Raw genomic sequence first — 19,681 nt, forward strand, 5'->3', positions numbered from 1 at the left:
TAGGCAGGATTGCCCTAATAAAGATTATTTTTTCTGTTCGCAACAATACCTATTAGGTATTGTCCTATACAAACAGACAAGGCTTTCTTTAAGGAACTAAATAAAGTAACATTGAAATTTATTTGGCAAGGGAAAAGACCGAGAATAAATATTAAAATGCTACAAGACGCAAGAATTAGAGGGGGTTTTGGCTTTCCTAGTTGGGAGTTATACTATCAAGCAGCAGTAACGATATGGATAAGGGAATGGATTTTATTGGATAATAAGAGGCTTCTAGATTTAGAAGGACAGGATTTACAGGTGGGATGGCAAGCACTTATTTGGTATGGAAAAAAATATAATACACAGTTACTTCCAGAGATATGCAATAAGAAATTCATTATATTTAGTATGGGGAAAAAATAAAAGCTAAACATTATTTGAGTATACCGCATTGGATATCTACAACTGAGGCTTTATTACACCCAAATAGAGTGAATTGGGATCACATACCAAGATATAGTGACATTTTAAGAAAGGATGGTACTTTATTTTTCAGAGTATAAATACACCGGAGTATAAGCCACACCTAGATTTTAGAGGTGAAAAACAAGGGAAAAAAGTATTCTGAACAAAATGGTGTAGTAATATATTATTTAATAAAATACCAGTGTAACAGAGTACTATTTACAAACATGTACACTTTTTACAAACTTCAAACTTGACAGTTTTACGACTTGTGGACTTCAAATCCCACCATTTCTTCTTCAGTCATGCTGGCTCAGGAATGCGAGTTGAAGTCCACAAGTCTTAAACTTGCTAAATTTGAAGACCCTTGCACCCCTAATCCCTAACCCAGGGGTCTTCAAACCTGACAGCTTTAAGACTAGTGGACTTCACCTCCCAGAATTCCTCCTCCATTCATGCTAGATGGGGTAATTAGAAGGCAAAAATAGCCCAATTTTTGCAAAAAAGGGGGAGCATTTTTCACTCCTTTTTTTTTGCAAAAATGGGATGGGGAAAGAGTCTGGGGAGCCTGCAGACAGGTCTTGGGGACTGGGGGAAGGCAAAATTGCCCCTGTTTTGGTGAAAAATGGGCCGTTTTTAAATTGTTACCATTCTCTTCTAACTTCTTAGTTTCCTGATTGGCTTCCAATTCATCCATTGCCAAAATCTCACATTTTCTCCCTTTGTTCTCATTCTGATGGGAAGAAAATGAAAGGGGAAAAGTTAACAGTAGGGGGTGTCAGACTACAACATTAAAAAAAAAAATCAAGTTTGCTTGGCAATTTTTCTGTTTAATGCAATGTTACACTGAATGCCTGGATCGGTGGGTTAGCTAGGTGATGTTTAATTTCAGGACTGAATGTTCTCACAAGATAGTTCTTCAAAGAGCATCATCTCACTCAGATTTTAATTGATTATGTGCCATCATTATGTGCCATTTTCAGCTTCTAATTAGTGATGGGCGAACCGAACTCGCACAATTCGGGTCCATACCGAATTTTGTGGTGTTCGGTATGCCGAACATGAACACAATTTTTTTTGAAACTTCGGGCAAAGTTTGGGGTCGTGTTCAGTTTTTGGAGCTTTGACATCACAGGCAGGTTGCTAAGGATGCCAAGGTGATCACTTCCTGGATTCCATGGAATCCAGGAAGTGATCACCTTGGTGTCCTTAGCAACCTGCCGGTGACGTCAAAGCTCCGCCCCCGGAATCTCTTCGTGGGAGGGATTCCCCAGCTCCTTCAAAGGGAGGTCTTCACGTAAAAATAAACATTGTTATTTTTACAAAAAAGGATGCTGCAGCGGCGCTGCAAAGGGCGGTCCTCTCATGCAAAAATAAACATTTTTTTAAAAAGAAAATGATTAAATTTTAGGTCAATTTTTTTTTAAAAAAAAAACACACTTGTAATCTGAGAAGCAAGAGCCTTCAAGGCTTTGAGACAATAAACAGAAGTATAATGTAGCCTTAAGGTGGAATACTTGTTTGGGCGCCTGCTGTTTGAGTAGATGGGGAACATGACCATGCTAAAAACAAAAACGTTTGATGAATTTTTAAAAAAATAAAGTATCAAAATAGGGCATAGTTTTGCAATACGTCTATACATATTAAAGTATGTGTATGGGCTATAGAAAAATATTTTAAACAGAAATAAGGGGGAACATAATCGAAACATTGAAATATGTTAAAGAGTTAAATAAGGTCCAGGAGGGAAGTGTTTTTAATAGGAAAGTGAACACAAGAACAAGGGGGCACAATCTGAAGTTAGTTGGGGGAAGATTAGAAGCAACGTGAGAAAATATTATGTTACTGAAAGAGTAGTAGATGCTTGGAACAAACTTCCAGGAGACGTGGTTGGTAAATCCACAGTAACTGAATTTAAACACGCCTGGGATAAGCATATATCCATCCTAAGATAAAATACAGGAAATAGTATAAGGGCAGCCTTTTTCTGCTGTCAATCTTTTATGTTTCTAAAGGACGCCAATGCAATCAACATAATCAGAACCTGGGGTGGCCATCCAGAGCATAAGATTTTATACTTTGAATTCATTAAAGCCATGACTTCATCCTGACTGCAAGAAAAAACTTGATGTCTATTGACATGTGGCTAAACTAAATGACATAGGTATATGCACCACCTTGATAGAGAATGAGTTAATGCAATCTTTTCAAAACCAGATTTATTCTCAGAGTATGGGTGTCACTTCCTAGAATTACCTAGCAAGTATAATCATTGCTGAGAATTCTAGGAATTGATGTTCATACAACAGAAAAGTGGCTTGGCATGAGAAAGCTGAGTTAATAAAACTAAAGGTAATAAAATAAACAAGTATTATGGTTCATACCTACAGTCCATATGAGTCATGGTGACTCAGTGGTTAGAATTAGTGATGGACGAACCCGACGGTGTTCGGGTTCAGCAAGTTCGGACGAACTTTACGCAAAATTCAGCCGAGCCCGAACCCGAATGGGGAATCCCTCCCACGAAGAGATTCTAGGGGCGGAGCTTTGACGTCATCGGCAGAGTGCTAAGGATGCCAAGGTGATCACTTCCTGGATTCCATGGAATCCAGGAAGTGATCACCTTGGCGTACTTAGCAACCTGCCGGTGACATCAAAGCCCCGAACGCCGAACACGACTATGAACTTTGCCCGAAGTTTGAAAAAATTTCATGTTCGGCATACCGAACACTGCAAAATTCAGTACGGACCCGAATTGTGCGGGTTCGGTTCCCCCATCACTCGTTAGAATGCAGTTTTGCAGGCTAATTCTGTCAACTGCCAGCAGTTCAATCCTGAGTGGGTCAAGGTTGACTCAGCCTTCCACCCTTCTGAGGTCAGTAAAATGGGGACCCAGATTGTTGGGTGATGCTGACTGTGAATTGCTTAGAGAGGGCTGTAAAGCACTGACAAGCAGTATATGAGTCTAAGTGCCATTGCTGTAATGTTATTGATTAAAAGAAGAGGACCTAGGACGTCAAATGTGCTGCTGATCCAGGTTGCAACTGCTTCATCATCTATTGCTCCTTGGGAATTCCCTGGATACTATTTCTGGAGTATGTGCACACTCACTCTCTTTAGAAACATAGAAACGTAGAAGAATGACGGCAGAAAAAGACCTCATGGTCCATCTAGTCTGCCCTTATACTATTTCCTGTATTTTATCTTAGGATGGATATATGTTTATCCCAGGCATGTTTAAATTCAGTTACTGTGGATTTACCAACCATGTCTGCTGGAGGTTTGTCCCAAGCATCTACTACTCTTTCAGTAAAATAATATTTTCTTATGTTGCTATTGATCATTCCCCCAACTAACCTCAGATTGCGTCCCCTTGTTCTTGTGTTCACTTTCCTATTAAAAACACTTTCCTTCCTGAACCTTATTTAACCCTTTAACATATTTAAATGTTTCAATCATGTCCCCCCTTTTCCTTCTGTCCTCCAGACTATATAGATTGAGTTCATTAAGTCTTTCCTGATAAGTTTTATGCTTAAGACCTTCCACCATTTTTGTAGCCCACCTTTGGACCCGTTCAATTTTATCAATATCTTTTTGTAGGTCTCCAGAACTGAACACAGTATTCCAAATGTGGTCTCACCAGCACTCTATACAGCAGGATCACAATCTCCTTCTTCCTGCTTGTTATATGTCTAGCTATGCAGCCAAGCATTCTACTTGCTTTTCCTACCATCTCTCTCTCTCTCTCTTTCTCTCTCTCTCACACACACACACTGCACATCTGACAATAAATCTATTTGCAAAAATAAATGCACAGATACATTCTATTAATGTAATGTACCTTGTATTAAGGTATCTAGATTTCCTAATTTTAAAAAACCCAACCTACAAAATCTATAGACCTTAAATAAGATTATAAACCAAGAATGACTTTTATACATGGTTGAATAAAATAATAACTACTAGTAGTGCTGCGTGACAATAAACGTTACAAATAAACACAAACAACTTAAGAATTAAACTTTAATATAACTCTTTTCTATGTTTAGTTAATGGAATATAAGATTTCAGGTAGTAAAACAAAAACCAAAGAATGTAATATTGCATACTATATACTATTGACCACTGGTTACAATACCGCTAAGAATTAAATTAAGGAGGCTGTCAATTAAGCCAGCCTCAGGAGGGGAGAGGAGATATATTACATACTCGTCTTTTAATTTTTTGTCTGTACTGTAAGTAATGTACTGTAAGTTGTAAATGTTTATCTGTGCAATTGTTTATATGTAAATAAAAATCATTTTTTTTTAAAAAATGCAAGTGTGCACCATCAATTAAGCTAAAAGGAAAATTCAAGATGTCATACTTGAAAAAGGAAGAAACTGAGAAAATGGGCTTGAAACCATAATTGATTGTATCATCCTCCATAATCTGATTAAAATGCTAAATAGAATAGTCTGTCCTTCAATTCTTTAGCAAGTCTTACTTATAAGAATGGGATACTAACTGACTTGCAGATCTCTGCCAGAAAACAGTTAAAAATACCTTGCCAAATTCTAATTAAATCAAATTTAGAGATAACAAAAATGAGGGAAACAGGACTAGCTGCTTTTACTGCCCTATAAAATCACCCATTCTTATACTGATTTGAACTGATCAGAACTGGTGAAAACACAGAAAGGGAGAGACGAGATTTTTATGACATATGATACATTTGAACCTCAGCAAAATGCACAGATTTCCAGGCTCCAATTCCAGGACAACTCCCAAGATCAATACAGTTTTATCACCTGAATAGCACGATCTAGCGCAAATCTCCTTTTTTCCATAATATTAGATCTGGCAAGATATTGCTCAATTGGGAATAATTACTTTTCTGGACAATGCATGAGAACTTACTAAATTATAAACTGCAGTTAGCTGAGAAGGCCTTGATCAGGGGTCCCCAAACTTTTTACACAGGGGGCCAGTTCACTGTCCCTCAGACTGTTGGAGGGCCGGACTATAAAAAAAACCCTACGAACAAATCCCTATGCATACTGCACATACCTTATTTTAAAGTAAAAAACAAAATGGGAACGTACTATTTAGAGGGGGGGGGGAAGAAGTCTGAAATTCATATATGTTTATGTTTTGTTTTTAATTTTCTTTTGTTAACATCTGATTGCAGGTTTTCTTGGCTTATAGAAAAATGTATAAAGAAAGAAGGAAGCACTTTGGTATAATGGTTAATAAGTTAGAAATATAATTGGTGTACTTTTTGAAGGAACATTAAGGAGGGAATTTAATTAAAAGAAAATGAATGTAACTGGATGATAAAAGTAGGGAAAAAAACGTTTGCAACTTTTTTGATGATTGATATTAGTTACTAACAAAATACCACATTTTATTCATAGAAAATTAGATGGAACACTGTGTTGTGTCACTTACCCGTGGGCCGGATAAATGGCCTCAGCGGGCCACATGTGGCCCGCGGGCCGTAGTTTGGGGACCACTGGCCTTGATAGTACCTAGATCTGAAGATATACTATTTTTCCAACTGATGTAAAGTTCTAGCAGGAACAAGACTAAAAAGAAATAAATCAATCAGAGCAAGTAAACTGTAAATATTTATCACCTTGATCAAAAGATGACCAATAGCTATCCTTCCTTCCTTCCTTCCTCTCTCCCTCCCTTTCTCCATTCCTTCCCTCCCTCCCTCCCTCCCACCCTCCCTCCCTCCTCCCTCCCTCCCTCTCTCCCTCCCCTTCCTTTCCTTCCTTCCTTCCTTCCTCTCTCCCTCCCTTTCTCCATTCCTTCCCTCCCTCCCACCCTCTCTCGCTCCCTCCTTCCTCCCTCCCTCCCTCTCTCCCTCCCTTCCTTCCTTCCCTTCCTTTCCTTCCTTCCTTCCTTCCTTCCTTCCTTTTTAGGGCACCACATTTGTAGACAGATATTGTAAAACTGCAGTGGGTCCAGAGGAGAGTGGCCCAAATGTTCCCAAACGTGGAACATTTGAAACATGTAAATAGGAATTGTTGGTGGAGGAACTGGATATGACTACTTTGGAGAAGCAAAGACTTTTTAGTAATCTTCAAATATCAGAGGATTGTATATGTAACTGAAGAGTTATTTCAAAACACAGAACGTTAAACAATGGGTTTAAATTACAAAGAAGTAGATTTTAGGTGGACACCATGGACCAGAATAAAAAGCAGGGGGAAGAGGTGTTATTTTCATTTTTAATTTCTAAAACTTCACTAAGCCCCTCGAAGGTCAATAGGGGAAAACAGCAGTCCTTGTTCTTCAAGCTTGTGAAGATTGGAGAGAATCTGTAGATTTTAGAATTATTTCAAACCCTGAGCAGAAGTGGGGAAACTATTCATCTCATGAGACTCCTTCTTTCCAGGGCTTCTGGGTTAGGTTAACTGTCTTTCGCTCCCCTTCCTCAGCTAGTAGGAGCAAATTGGTGTCAGGCTAAAGCCAGAATGCTTGGAGGTTTTGGCTTGCCACATTATGCTATGTTCTTTTGGAATGTTTCTTACTGTTGGGAAGACGGGAGGGGCAATTGCATGAGGAGTTAGAGGTAGACAAAATAAATTCCTTTTAGAGTGTCAAGGTCATCTTTTGTCAACACCAGGCCGGAAGAAGATGGGCTGTGGGTTTAGGGCAGGAGAATGAACTGTAACCTGGAAATAGAAATCCTGGGGAAATCAGGGTTTCGTCAGAGATGTGCCAAGATGGGTCTAAGAATAAATTGGAAGTTTGAAGAAGTATTTGCCTTGGACTCTGATTTAAACTTAGATGTTAGTTGGAATGTTTATCCTTGGGTGCCTCTATTTATATATTCACACAGATGTGCATGCACAGACAGTACAAATCCTACCCATTTCTAATTTTGCTCATTTTCACAAATAGCAATAGCTCTTAAGACTTATATACCGCTTCACAGTGCTTCACAGCTCTCTCTAAGCGGTTTATAGAATCAGCTCATTGCCACCAACAAACTAGGTCCTCATTTTACCAATCTCGAAAAGATGGAAGACTGAGTCAATCTTGAGCCAGTCAGGATCGAACTGCTGGCAGTCGGCAGAATTAGTCCGCAATGCTGTATTCTAATCACTGTACCACCACATAAATAGGCTTTGGCACCTTTGCATTTGACATGCTCCTTAAGACCATTCTATTCCTATGTTCATTAAACCTTGGTGTGCTGGTAAGTGACCACTCTGTGTGTGTGTGTGTGTGTGTGTGTATGTATGTAGTATGTATGTATGTATGTATTTATGTATTTATGTATTTATTTATTTATGTATGTATGTATGTATGTATGTATGTATGTATGTATGTATTCATTCATTCATTCATTCATTCATTCATTCATTCATTTATTGGATTCGCCTCTCCATAGACTCGGGGCGGCTAACAACAGTAATAAAAAACAGCATGTAAATCCAATACTAAAGCAACTAAAAAACCCTTATTGTAAAACCAAACATACATACAAACAAACATACCATGCATAAATTGTAAAGGCCTAGGGGGAAAGAATATCTCAGTTCCCCTATTCCTGACGGCAGAGGTGGGTTTTAAGGAGCTTACGACAGGCAAGGAGGGTGGGGGCAATTCTAATCTCCGGGGGGAGTTGGTTCCAGAGGGCCGGGGCCGCCACAGAGAAGGCTCTTCCCCTGGGCCCCGCCAAAACAACATTGTTTAGTTGATGGGACCCGGAGAAGGCTGGTCGCTGGGATTCGTGCAGCAGAAGGCGGTCCCTGAGATAATCTGGTCTGGTGCCATGAAGGGTTTTATAGGTCATAACCAACACTTTGAATTGTGACCGGAAACTGATCGGCAACCAATGAAGTGCGGAGTGTTGGTGTTACATGGGCATTTTTGGGAAAGTCCATGATTGCTCTCGCAGCTGCATTCTGCACGATCTGAAGTTTCTGAACACTTTTCAAAGGTAGCCCCATGTAGAGAGCATTACAGTAGTCGAACCTCGAGGTGATGAGGGCATGAGTGACTGTGAGCAGTGACTCCCGGTCCAAATAGGGACGCAACTGGTGCACCAGGCGAACCTGGGCAAACGCCCCCCTCGCCACAGCCGAAAGATGTTTCTCTAATGTGAGCTGTGGATCGAGGAGGACGCCCAAGTTGCGGACCCTCTCTGAGGGGGGGCAATGACCCCCCCCCCAGGGTGATGGACGGACAGATAGAATTGTCCTTGGGAGACAAAACCCATAGCCACTCCGTCTTATCAGGGTTGAGTTTGAGTCTGTTAATTATATATTATACAATTGTTAATTGTATATATTATTCTGTTGTTATAAACCAGCCATATTGTCAATTGACAAAGCAATCTACAGCTACGAGGGATCCTTGGTGTTCTCTTAGACTGTAGTGTATTGTGTATTGTATTGTGTATAATATTGTGCTATCTGAGTATGTCTAATCAGTGCATTGATGCTGTTACCTAGTTTGAGTAATGAAACTTTTGCAAGAAAACAACCAAGCTTAGAAATCACTAAGGACCCTATAACCCTAAGCTACAAATATTCTCCTTTATTAGTCTACAACTACTATCTCCTTCCCCCCATCTTCCTCCTCCGAGCAGAATTTATTCTATTCCATGTGAAAAGGATTTCATTCCCAAACTCAAGTCAAAACTTGTTATGTGAGAATCTTGGCTCAATTACTGGCTAACCTGCCAGAAGTATCCCCCAAGTGACTTACGCGGGATAATAAAATAAAATTACATTTGGTCTCTGTTAAAATGCAAAATATTACTCCGAGATAGAATATCAGCATACACCCAGCCTATTTCTCAGGCGGCCTTTGGAACACTATCCTTAAGGAAGTATAGATGGTGTAAACTCATAATTTTTTTGGCACCGGGTAAAAATATTCTTTTTTAAAAAAAAAAAGATTTTATTGACGTATTTAACACACATATGCAAACTTCACATATGCATAATCATAATGTAAAAATAATAGAAGGAAAGTCAAAGACAAAAAGAGAGGAAAAAACAAAAAAAACCACCTTGAAATTTTTTTTTAAAATCATTTAAAAAAGAGAAAATAAAGGTTTGATTAAAAAGTGAGAGAAACAATCCATTTCTCTCCAAACTTCCAAATCTTCAACATAAATTCTTGATTATCTTATATAGTTTTACGTATCATTATTCAATCTATCCTTGTACTATGTCTTATCGCTTTATCTATCCTAAAAATCGTCAGTCAGATTTAGCATGTTAATACTCATGATGTTAATCACATTGATATTTTAATTCACACTTATTTCTACTCTATTATTACTGTTATTATTATTTATTAGAGAGAAACAATCCATGTTTATGTTGGTAGAGTTCTAAGAATTCACATTTATATCACCTCTAAAAATATCTTATTTGCACTGGATTTTTAGAGGGGTTTTATTACCTCTGCCTTGCCTCCTGTTTTGACCAGCCTTCCTAAACTTGGTGGCTTTAGATGTGCTGGAACATTATTGCAACCTGCAGTTCAACAAGTCATTGTTGTGAGCCGCTCCGAGTCTCCGGAGAGGGGCAGCATACAAATCTAAATAATAATAATAATAATAATAATAATAATAATAATAATAATAATAATAATAATAATAATAAATTTCAGTGTTGGGACATTCACAATTTCTGGAGGCAAGCTGTTCCACTGATCAACCGTTCTGTCAGGAAATTTCTCCTTAGTTCTAAGTTACTTCTCTCCTTGTTTAGTTTCTACCCATTGCTTCTTGTTCTACCCTCAGGTGCTTTGGAGAATAGTTTGACTCCCTCTTCTCTGTGGTAACCCCTGAGATATTGGAACACTGCTATCATGTCTCCCCTGGTCCTTCTTTGACCCCCCTCGCTCAGACAAACCATTTAATGACCTTTGCAGTGGTTAGGATGCAATGTTATATATAGAAACATAGAAACATAGAAGACTGATGGCAGAAAAAGACCTCATGGTCCATCTAGTCTGCCCTTATACTATTTCCTGTATTTTATCTTAGGATGGATATATGTTTATACCAGGCATGTTTAAATTCAGTTACTGCGGATTTACCAACCACGTCTACTGGAAGTTTGTTCCAAGGATCTACTACTCTTTCAGTAAAATAATAGTTTCTCACGTTGCTTCTGATCTTTCCCCCAACTAACTTCAGATTGTGCCCCTTGTTCTTGTGTTCACTTTCCTATTAAAAACACTTCCCTCCTGGACCTTATTTAACCCTTTAACATATTTAAATGTTTTGATCATGTCCCCCCTTATTATTATATTTCTATTTAAAATATTTTTCTATAGCCCATACACATACTTTAATATGTATAGACGTATTGCAAAACTATGCCCTATTTTGACACTTTATTTTTAAAAAAATTCATCAAACTTTTTCATTTTTAGCACTGTTATGTTCCCCATCTACTCAAACAGCAGCCGCCCAAACAAGTATTCCACCTTAAGGCTACATTATACTTCTGTTTATTGTCTCAAAGCCTTGAAGGCTTTTGCTTCTCAGATTATGAGTGTTTGTTTGTTTTTTTTAAAAAAAATTGACCTAAAATTTAATCATTTTCTTTTTTAAAAGAAGAAGAAGCCTGGCTTAGATGCTTTGCCCAATATGTTTTATAATAAAGACTTTGAATGCGAATATGCTCTGAGATACAACCATTAGGGTCCTAAGAAAACATCTGCAATTTAAAACAATACAGGGAGAACGTATTAAAAAAAATACATGTATCAGCAGAAAACCAGCATTCTTCGAACTGAACGCACTGGCATGCAGACTGAGAACTGTTGCTCTCATAATACAATAAAAACACAGGAACTGAGAAAAATAACAAGGATTGAAAGAAGTCAAGCAAAGGACATTTTCCCCATTAATATTAGCCTCACATAAGAAAATAGAGAGGCCTCCCCCCGCTGTCTTTCCACCTCAATATCCCCCAACATATACACATTCTTCTGTTAAGAAAAGTTCATTTGACATTTCTTCCCCAGGGTAATTGCCACGTCTGCTTAGGCAGTGTGGGAACAGCAAAGATGTTAATTTTGAACATTTCCAATCTTTGGGCATAATTTGATGAGCTGGAAAACAGATACGGAGCACCAGGTCAAAACATGATGCGATCGCTCACTGGGCCCTGACCATGCCCGTTGTTTGCTGAAAACAAGCCTGTCTGCCGAAAATGTTTCTGGGATCGTTTCCATGGCACAACCGCCCATGCAGATGTTGTTGCTGTAGGCAAAAGAAAACAAACTAGAAGAATGCCTTCTCCTGCTCCAATGTCTAACATCTTTCTTCCACACTTCCCCATCTATCCATTCATTCATTGCAAGGAAGAGGAAATAACACACAAATGGGAAGACTGATTTTGTTATTTTTTTTAAAAAAAATAATGCATTGCATTTCATACCCAGCAGTCAGTGGAATTCTTGCATCATGGTTTTGTTAGCTTCTCTACAATAAATTCCTAAGAGGTATAGAAGGGGCATGCATAAACGCACCATTGCGCCTGCCATCCCTGTCCTACTGTCCTATTGCCTAATTTACCTGTACCTACTTTGCTAATGTTTATGTTTATACCAATACCTACTGTCTTGTACATGTTTGACAAATAAAATAAAATAAAATAAAATAAATAAAATAAAATAAAATAAGAGATAGATAGATAGATGATGATGATGATGATAATAATAATAATAATAATAATAATAATAATTATTATTATTATTTATTAGACTTGTATGCTGCCCCTCTCCGAAGACTCGGAGCGGCTGATAGATAGATAGACTGAGTCACTCCGAGTCTTTGGAGAGGGGCAGCATACAAGTCTAATAAATTATTATTATTAATAATTATTGATAGATAGATAGATAGATAGATAGATAGATAGATAGATTTATATCTGCTCTTGTATTCTTGAATTCCTTATGTCTTTGAGTTGCCAAGAAAAACTTGCCATCTACTTTCTGAACAACATTACATCATCCTATGAAATACAAGTAGTCCTCAGTCATTTAACAATAATGCCCATCCAGGAAATGGATTCGACTTATGAGTTTCTGGCACTGTGCATGAGCCGCCATCTTGGTTTTGGCTTTTAAAAACAAATTGTGAATTTTCAGCACTGCGCATGTGCGCATGGTGTGAAATGCGCACGTGGTGTGCAATGTGCACGCAGCTACGCATCACAGAAGGAAGTGAACCGGCAATGAGGTAAGTTAGTATCCACCCTTGGTCAGGGGCCATGTGGGCTATTGCTGCACATGGTTGCTATTGCTGCTACTGCAAGGCAGGTTAAGCAAAGCAGTTAAATGAATTACACCTGAATTTATGGCGCTCTTTTGCTATGGTTGTTAAGTGAATCACTGCAATCATTAACTAACTTAATTTGTTTCATGACCAGGTTCCTGAGTAGAAAGGTTTATAAGAAGAACAATTTTTCCCATAGGAATCAATGTACAGTGATCCCTCGATTTGCGCGTTCTCGATTAGCGCGAAACGCTGCAACGCGGTTTTTCAAAAAATATTAATTAAAAAAATAAAATATTAAAAAATAAAAAATAAGTCCACGCTAGTTCTCTCTCTCTTTCTCTCCCTGTTGCCGGCGTGGTATATGAGAGAGAAAGAGAGAGGCAGAGGTCGGGCGCATTACCGGGAGGTGGAGGCGGCGTGGGGACGCTAGGTGCCGGGGACTCCGAGGAGGGGGTGGACGTCTGTTCCCTGAATGGAGACCGCCGGCCGCTCAATCGGGCCGGCAGGGAACAGAATGGAGCCTTCCGCGGCGGGGCTGGTAAGGGGGGGAGCCGAGGGGGGAGCCGAGCCCAGCCCCGTGGCATTCGCTTTCCTCCCGCCGGCAGCCGACTGATCGTGGGCTCCTTCGCAACCTCGGAGAGCTTCCTGGTTTTCGTGAGCTTTCATGCCCTGGAAGCTCTCCGAGGTTGCGAAGGAGCCCACGATCAGTCTCGGCTGCGGGTGGGAGGAAGGCGAATCCCCCGTGGGCTCCGTTACATCTTCCGCTGCCAGCCAGGCCATGCTGGCAGCAGCGGAACAATCGCTGGCTGTCAACTTTTCTTTTTAAAACTGGGCAGGAGCTGACTTGCCTCCCAGTGCTAAAAAGAAAAGTTGACAGCCAGCGCTGCGACTGACGGAATGCTGAGCCTCCCGTTTTCTCTCCCCCCCCTCGCCCCTTCGCCTCCCTGTGTTCCTAGGAGAAGTGCTGGGGATTGAGGCAAGACAGACCTTCTGCTCCTCACCAGCACTTCTCCTAGGAACAAAGGGGGGCGAAGGGGCGAGGGGGCGGAGAGAGAACGGGAAGCTCAGCATTCCGTCAGCCGCAGCGCTGGCTGTCAACTTTTCTTTTTAAAACTGGGCAGGAGCTGACTTGCCTCCCCAGTGCTAAAAAGAAAAGTTGACAGCCAGCGCTGCGACTGACGGAATGCTGAGCCTCCCGTTCTCCCCCACCTCGCCCCTTCCGGTTTCGGCGTTCGGCAACGGAGTCCGGCGCTGGGGCCATGCGGGGCCGCTCATCCAGGGGGGCGTGTGTGGACTGGCAAGCGGCAAGCGGCAAGTGATCTGGCGGGAAGACCAAGGGAAGGTTCCTTCAGCCGCCCAACACCTGATCCGCTCCGCAGCGCGGCAGCAGCGAGGAGCCGAAGATGGGGTTTCCCCTTTGCCTTTACCCCATCTTCGGCTCCTCGCTGCTTCCGCGCTGCGGAGCAGATCAGCTGTTGGGCGGCTGAAGGAATCTTCCCTTGGTCTTCCCCGCCGCCCACACGCAAACTCCACCATCTGCGCATGTGCGGCCATGAAAAAAATGGCACACATGCGCAGATGGTGGTTTTACTTCTGCATCCAATATAACGCGGAAATCGGTTAGCGCGGGAGGTCTTGGAACGTAACCCCCGCGCTAACCGAGAGATCACTGTAAAAGTAAATGATGTGTGTGACTGGGGAAACCACAGGGAGGGTGGAGGCCCTGTTTCCTCCCTGGAGATTCCTAGAGAGGCCCCATGGAGATTTCTCCCCATCTTTTCTGGCCCTATTTCCTCCCAGGAGATTCCTAGAGAGGCCCCATGGAGATTTCTCCCACCATTTCTGGCCTTATTTCCTCCCAGGAGATTCCTAGAGAGGCCCCATGGAGATTTCTCCCACCTTTTCTGGCCCTATTTTCTCCCAGGAGATTCCTAGAGAGGCCCCATGGAGATTTCTCCCACGTTTTCCGGCCCTGTTTCCTCCCAGGAGATTCCTACAGAAGCCCCACAGAGGCTTCTCCCTGCTTTTTCCGGTTACAGTTTCAGAGGCTCGGGTTTGTAAGTGGAAAATGGTTTTTGAGAAGATGCAAAAATTCTTGAACACCTGGTTCTTATCTAGAAAAGTTTGTAAGTAGAGGCATTCTTAAGTAGAGGTACCACTGTACTGTGGTTGTTAAGCAAATTAAGTTTCCTCGTTGATTTTGCTTGTTGGAAGCCAGTTGCGCATGCGCGGAAGCAAAAAATCGCTGAAAAAAGGCAAAATCTCGCCTGCACAAGTGTCCTTGCGTGAGATTTTGCATGCTGCGCATGTGCAGAAGCCCAACCTCATGGCGATGTGCGCACCAGCCGGAGAGCGTACTGGTGGTGGCCGGTAAGTGGAATCCCTGCCTGGTTATTACATAATCACCAGTAACGTTACAAGGGATTCAGAGGCCTTTGACCTCTATTTGAAAAGCTTTTGAATTTTTCTCTATTTATTTTTTCCCTTTCAATAGAACATTAATTAAGAAAGAAAAGAGAGGCGTTATTTGTTTGGAAGCATGAGTTCCTCCACAGTCTGAAAATCATTGTGGCTCTCCAGCTGTAATTGAACTACAACTCCCAGCATCCCTCATTCCTAACTCTGCAGGCTGGGCCTGTTGGGAGTTGTTCAGTAAGAGCCGGTATGGCAAGCTTTCATTTCTGAGCTCTTTTGCTCAGCAGGCATATAAAAGCTGGGCTTGTAGTAACTGTTAAATTCAGGCCTTGTATTTTTCTGCTGTGTGGTTGAATTACTTTCTCTTTTTTTTTCATTTTTTAAAAATATATATATTTACATCTCCTTTGAGAGACAGTTTGGTTTCATGATTAAGGCACCAGGCTAGAAAGCAGGAGACTGCATTCTAGCCCTACCTCAGCCGACTGGATGACTGTGCGCCAATCTCTCTCTCTCTCTCTCTCTCAGCCCAACCTACCTCACAGGGTTGTTGTTGGCAAAAAATAGGAAAATGTGCTGAATAGGTTTACCACTTTGGCTATTTGTAAAAATAATAAAGGCGGGAGATAGATAGATAGATAGATAGATAGATAGATAGATAGATAGATAGATAGATAGATAGAAAGATAGAAAGGTAGGTAGGTAGGTAGGTAGGTAGGTAGGTAGTGTTCTGCCAGGCTCTATGGTAAGAGTCTCCCGAAAATTCAAGGGTACAAATTTCAGACACACACACACTTGAAAGTTCAAAAACAATGTTCTTTATCACAAAAATTCAAAAGAAACAAAACACCCTTTTGGTTTTGCAAAGAGCACTCGTCTCAAAACAATCTGGTAGTCTGTAGAATTCCCTTAATCAGTCCTTAAGTACTTAGCTAGTAGCTGTGAAGGAACGTCACAGCCCTCCTTCTTCCATGAAGTGAAACACACACACTTTGCTCTGCTTTGGTTTCAAAGTTGTGAAAAATCAACAAAGTCCGGAAACAGCAAGGCATGGTCCTGAAGAACAATGATCAGATAATCTTCCACAACGGCCAAGCTTGGGTCGTGCTGAAGGTGACATAGTTCTAAGCTTTCTAAGCCTAGGATTACAAGTCTGTTTGCGTAAGGCATTCTGTTGCGAGTAGAGGAGTTGAGAATTCTTCTAGTAAAGTATCTCTGGACACTTTCTAATGTATTTATGTCCAATATGCAGTGTGGGTTCCAGACAGGTGAGCTGTATTCAAGGATTGGTCTGGCGAATGTTTTATATGCTCTGGTTAGTAGTGTGATATTACCGGAGAAGAAGCTACACAGGATTAGGTTAACAACTCTTGAAGACTTTTTGGCGATGTAGTTGCAGTAGGCTTTGGTCATTCGATATGATTATTCCAAGGTCTTTGACAGAGTGAGGTCTTGTCTATTCAGCTTGTATTTGGTGTTCTGATTCTTTTTGCCAATGTGTAGGGCAGAGCATTTGTTGGTTGAGATTGAGAGTTGCCAGATGTTTGACCATTCTGACACAAAGTCAAGGTCTTTTTGGAGGATAGCAGTGTTATCGGTGATGTTGAAGAGTTCTACATCATCGGTGAAGAGAACACAGACACTTGTAATGTGATCGCAACAATCATTTATATAGAGTATAAAGAGTGTTGGTGCTAATACGCTGCCTTTGGGTACACCGCTGTTAACAGGAACAGGATTAGATAGGGCACTCCCTATTTTGACCACTTGTCTGTATGATAAAAACGTAGTTATCTAGTCATGTAGGCATGTAGAGAAGCTGTAGGATTTCAGTTTTAGAAGTAGTTTATTGTGAACCACTGAGTCGAAGGCTTTGCAGAAGTCTATGTAAATTGCATCTATTGGTTTGCTCTGGTGAAGTTTTATAATCAATATGTTTTTGCAGTGTAGTAATTGTAGATTGCAGGATATTTTTTTTTCCCTGAAACAGAATTGCTTGTTTGAAAGTACGTTATTAGTCTGTTCCAGAAGATGGTAGGTATGTTCTCTGTTGCTCCCCACTGAGGGTCAGGTGGGCCCACATTGAGTGCCAAATGATGTAGTTAGAGACCAGTCATAGCAGGATGTCAAGATGTCTGACTGCTTTTGCAGTGTTTATTGCTTTTATACAGTTTTCCAAGCAGCTCAAAAGAGCAACAGCATTTTCTTCGTGAATTCTCGCCAATCCTTAAGAACATCCTGTTGATGTAAACTAGATAAGATCATGTACCAGCCAGGGAGAGTGTTCCACATCATCCTGGCAATGTGAACTGCGTGAGATCATGTAGATATTCGAGCCATGCATTCATTTGAAGTAGGCAGATTGCTGCACACAATCTCTACATGACCTCTGTCTCTACACTGAATGACCACTAGATGTCAGAAAAGAGTTAAATGTTTTGCATTCCTTTGCTACCATTTAATATCGGTGCAAATTTAATAAATAATAAAAAAATAATAATAAATAATAAAGAATTTTAATAAATAAATAATAAATTTAATCTTGATGAGACTCAGATTCATTAATAAATTGAGTTGAAAATATAAGATTATGAGACAGAGAACCACTAGTTTTATTCATTCATTCATTCAATTTATATCCTTTATATAATTATGTAATTTTTGTATCAATCAGTGATTCTGGGTGCCTTACAGCTTATTGTTCTAACTCTGATCTAAGCAAATTTATATGGTAGAACATTCACCAGAATATTCACTTATATGTAACAGCTCAATAGCCCAAGCAGAAATCCACGTTTTTCATAAATTATTAGACATTTGTGTGGGCAAAATTTTCCAAAGTTATTTATATCTTCTGGACACCTTTGAGCCCAAGCTATGAATCAACAAGATTTGGTTCAACTCAATCTATCCAAAAATATTATCTTATCGCCCTATATATTGTGTTTGCTGCACAGATACCGTAGATAAATTGCTTTGCTTTTAGATCTTAATAATAAGGAGTGTGTATTTCTTATTCTGTATTTTACTTGAATTCTGAAAAATCCTGTATCAAATCAAGTCATTTATGAATTCTGTACACTTTTCCTTACATTTTTAATAATTAATAATAATTTATTAGATTTGTATGCCACCCCTCTCCAAGAACTTTTCAGCTTTAGACGCTGCCCAGGATGTATTCAAGTTGGGTAGCTAATACATTTAAATACATAAATATATAGATTTAAATACAGAGTGTCTTGTAAATTATTAAACTTCTTCTTTCCATGCAGAACTCCTCCCTACTTTTAAAAATGTTGGGAGGACTTCAAAAGAGGTTTTGCCTAGTTTGCTTTTGGGCCACTCCCACAAATCCTTGCAAAACACTTTAAGAGGATCAATCAAATGAAAGATTTAAGATTTAAGACAGGGGTGAGCAATTAATTTCCCACACGTTCACAGGGAAAACACCCCCCCCCCCCAACTGTTGCAGAGGAACTACTAAGAGGTTATACTTAATTCTGCTCAATATTAATTTTATAAAAAGTAGTAAGTTATATAGTTCTGATCAGCCGTTACTCGTAAGAATACATATTGTAATGCTGCACTTTCTGTATACAGTGATCCCTCGAGTTTCGCGATCTCGTTCTTCGCGAAACGCTATATCGTGATTTTTCCACCCGATGACGTCACTCTCTTCCTTCCTTTCTCATCTTTCTTTCTCTCTCTCTTTCTCTCTCTTGCTTCTTCCTCTCTCACACTCTCTTCCTCCCTCTCTCATCTCTTTCTTTCCTTCTCTCTCTTTCTCTATCTCTCTCCCTCTTGCTGGTGGGCGGCGGGCGGGCGGGCGCATCAGCGAGGAGCCGGGGTTTCCCCTTTGCGTGGGCAGCGGGGAAACCCTGATCTTCGTCTGCTCGCTGCTGCTGCAGGTAGGCAGGCGGCGGACAAGCGGCGGGCGGACAAGCGGCGGGCGGACAAGCGGCGGGGCGCGGCAGCAGCGAGGAGCCGAAGATTGGGGTTTCCCCTTTGCGTGGGCGGTGGGGAAACCCGGATCTTCGGCTCCTCGCTGCTGCGGCGCTGCCGAGCAGATCAGCTGCTGGGCGGCGGAAGGAACCTTCCCTGGGTCTTCCCAGGTGCGGAAATAAAAACACCATCTGCGCATGCGCGGCCATGGAAAAAAGGGCGCGCATGCGCAGATGGTGTTTTTACTTCCGCACCACTATATTCCGAAAAATCGAGTATCGCGAGGGGTCTTGGAACGTAACCCTCGCGATACTCGAGGGATCACTGTATTCAATAATACAATATGATTATTTAAACTTGAAGAATAAATGAACTAGATGTTAAAACTGAACTAGGCTACTCAATTTATAGGAAACAACAACTTATAACAATCAAAATGTAAATACTTAAGAAAGAAAGAATAAGCTGTGAAAGGAAAATGAATTTGTCAGTTGTAAATTAGGTTCATGTTATATGTTTATACTTTGCTATATGTTATATGGTTTCCCCCCCTGTTCTGTGTATAATTTGTGTGTCTTTTTTAAATGGAAAATTTAATAAAGATTATTTTTTTAAAAAAGGAATACA

This window comes from Erythrolamprus reginae, chromosome 4 (assembly GCF_031021105.1).
Source record: "Erythrolamprus reginae isolate rEryReg1 chromosome 4, rEryReg1.hap1, whole genome shotgun sequence".
Taxonomy (NCBI): domain Eukaryota; kingdom Metazoa; phylum Chordata; class Lepidosauria; order Squamata; family Dipsadidae; genus Erythrolamprus; species Erythrolamprus reginae.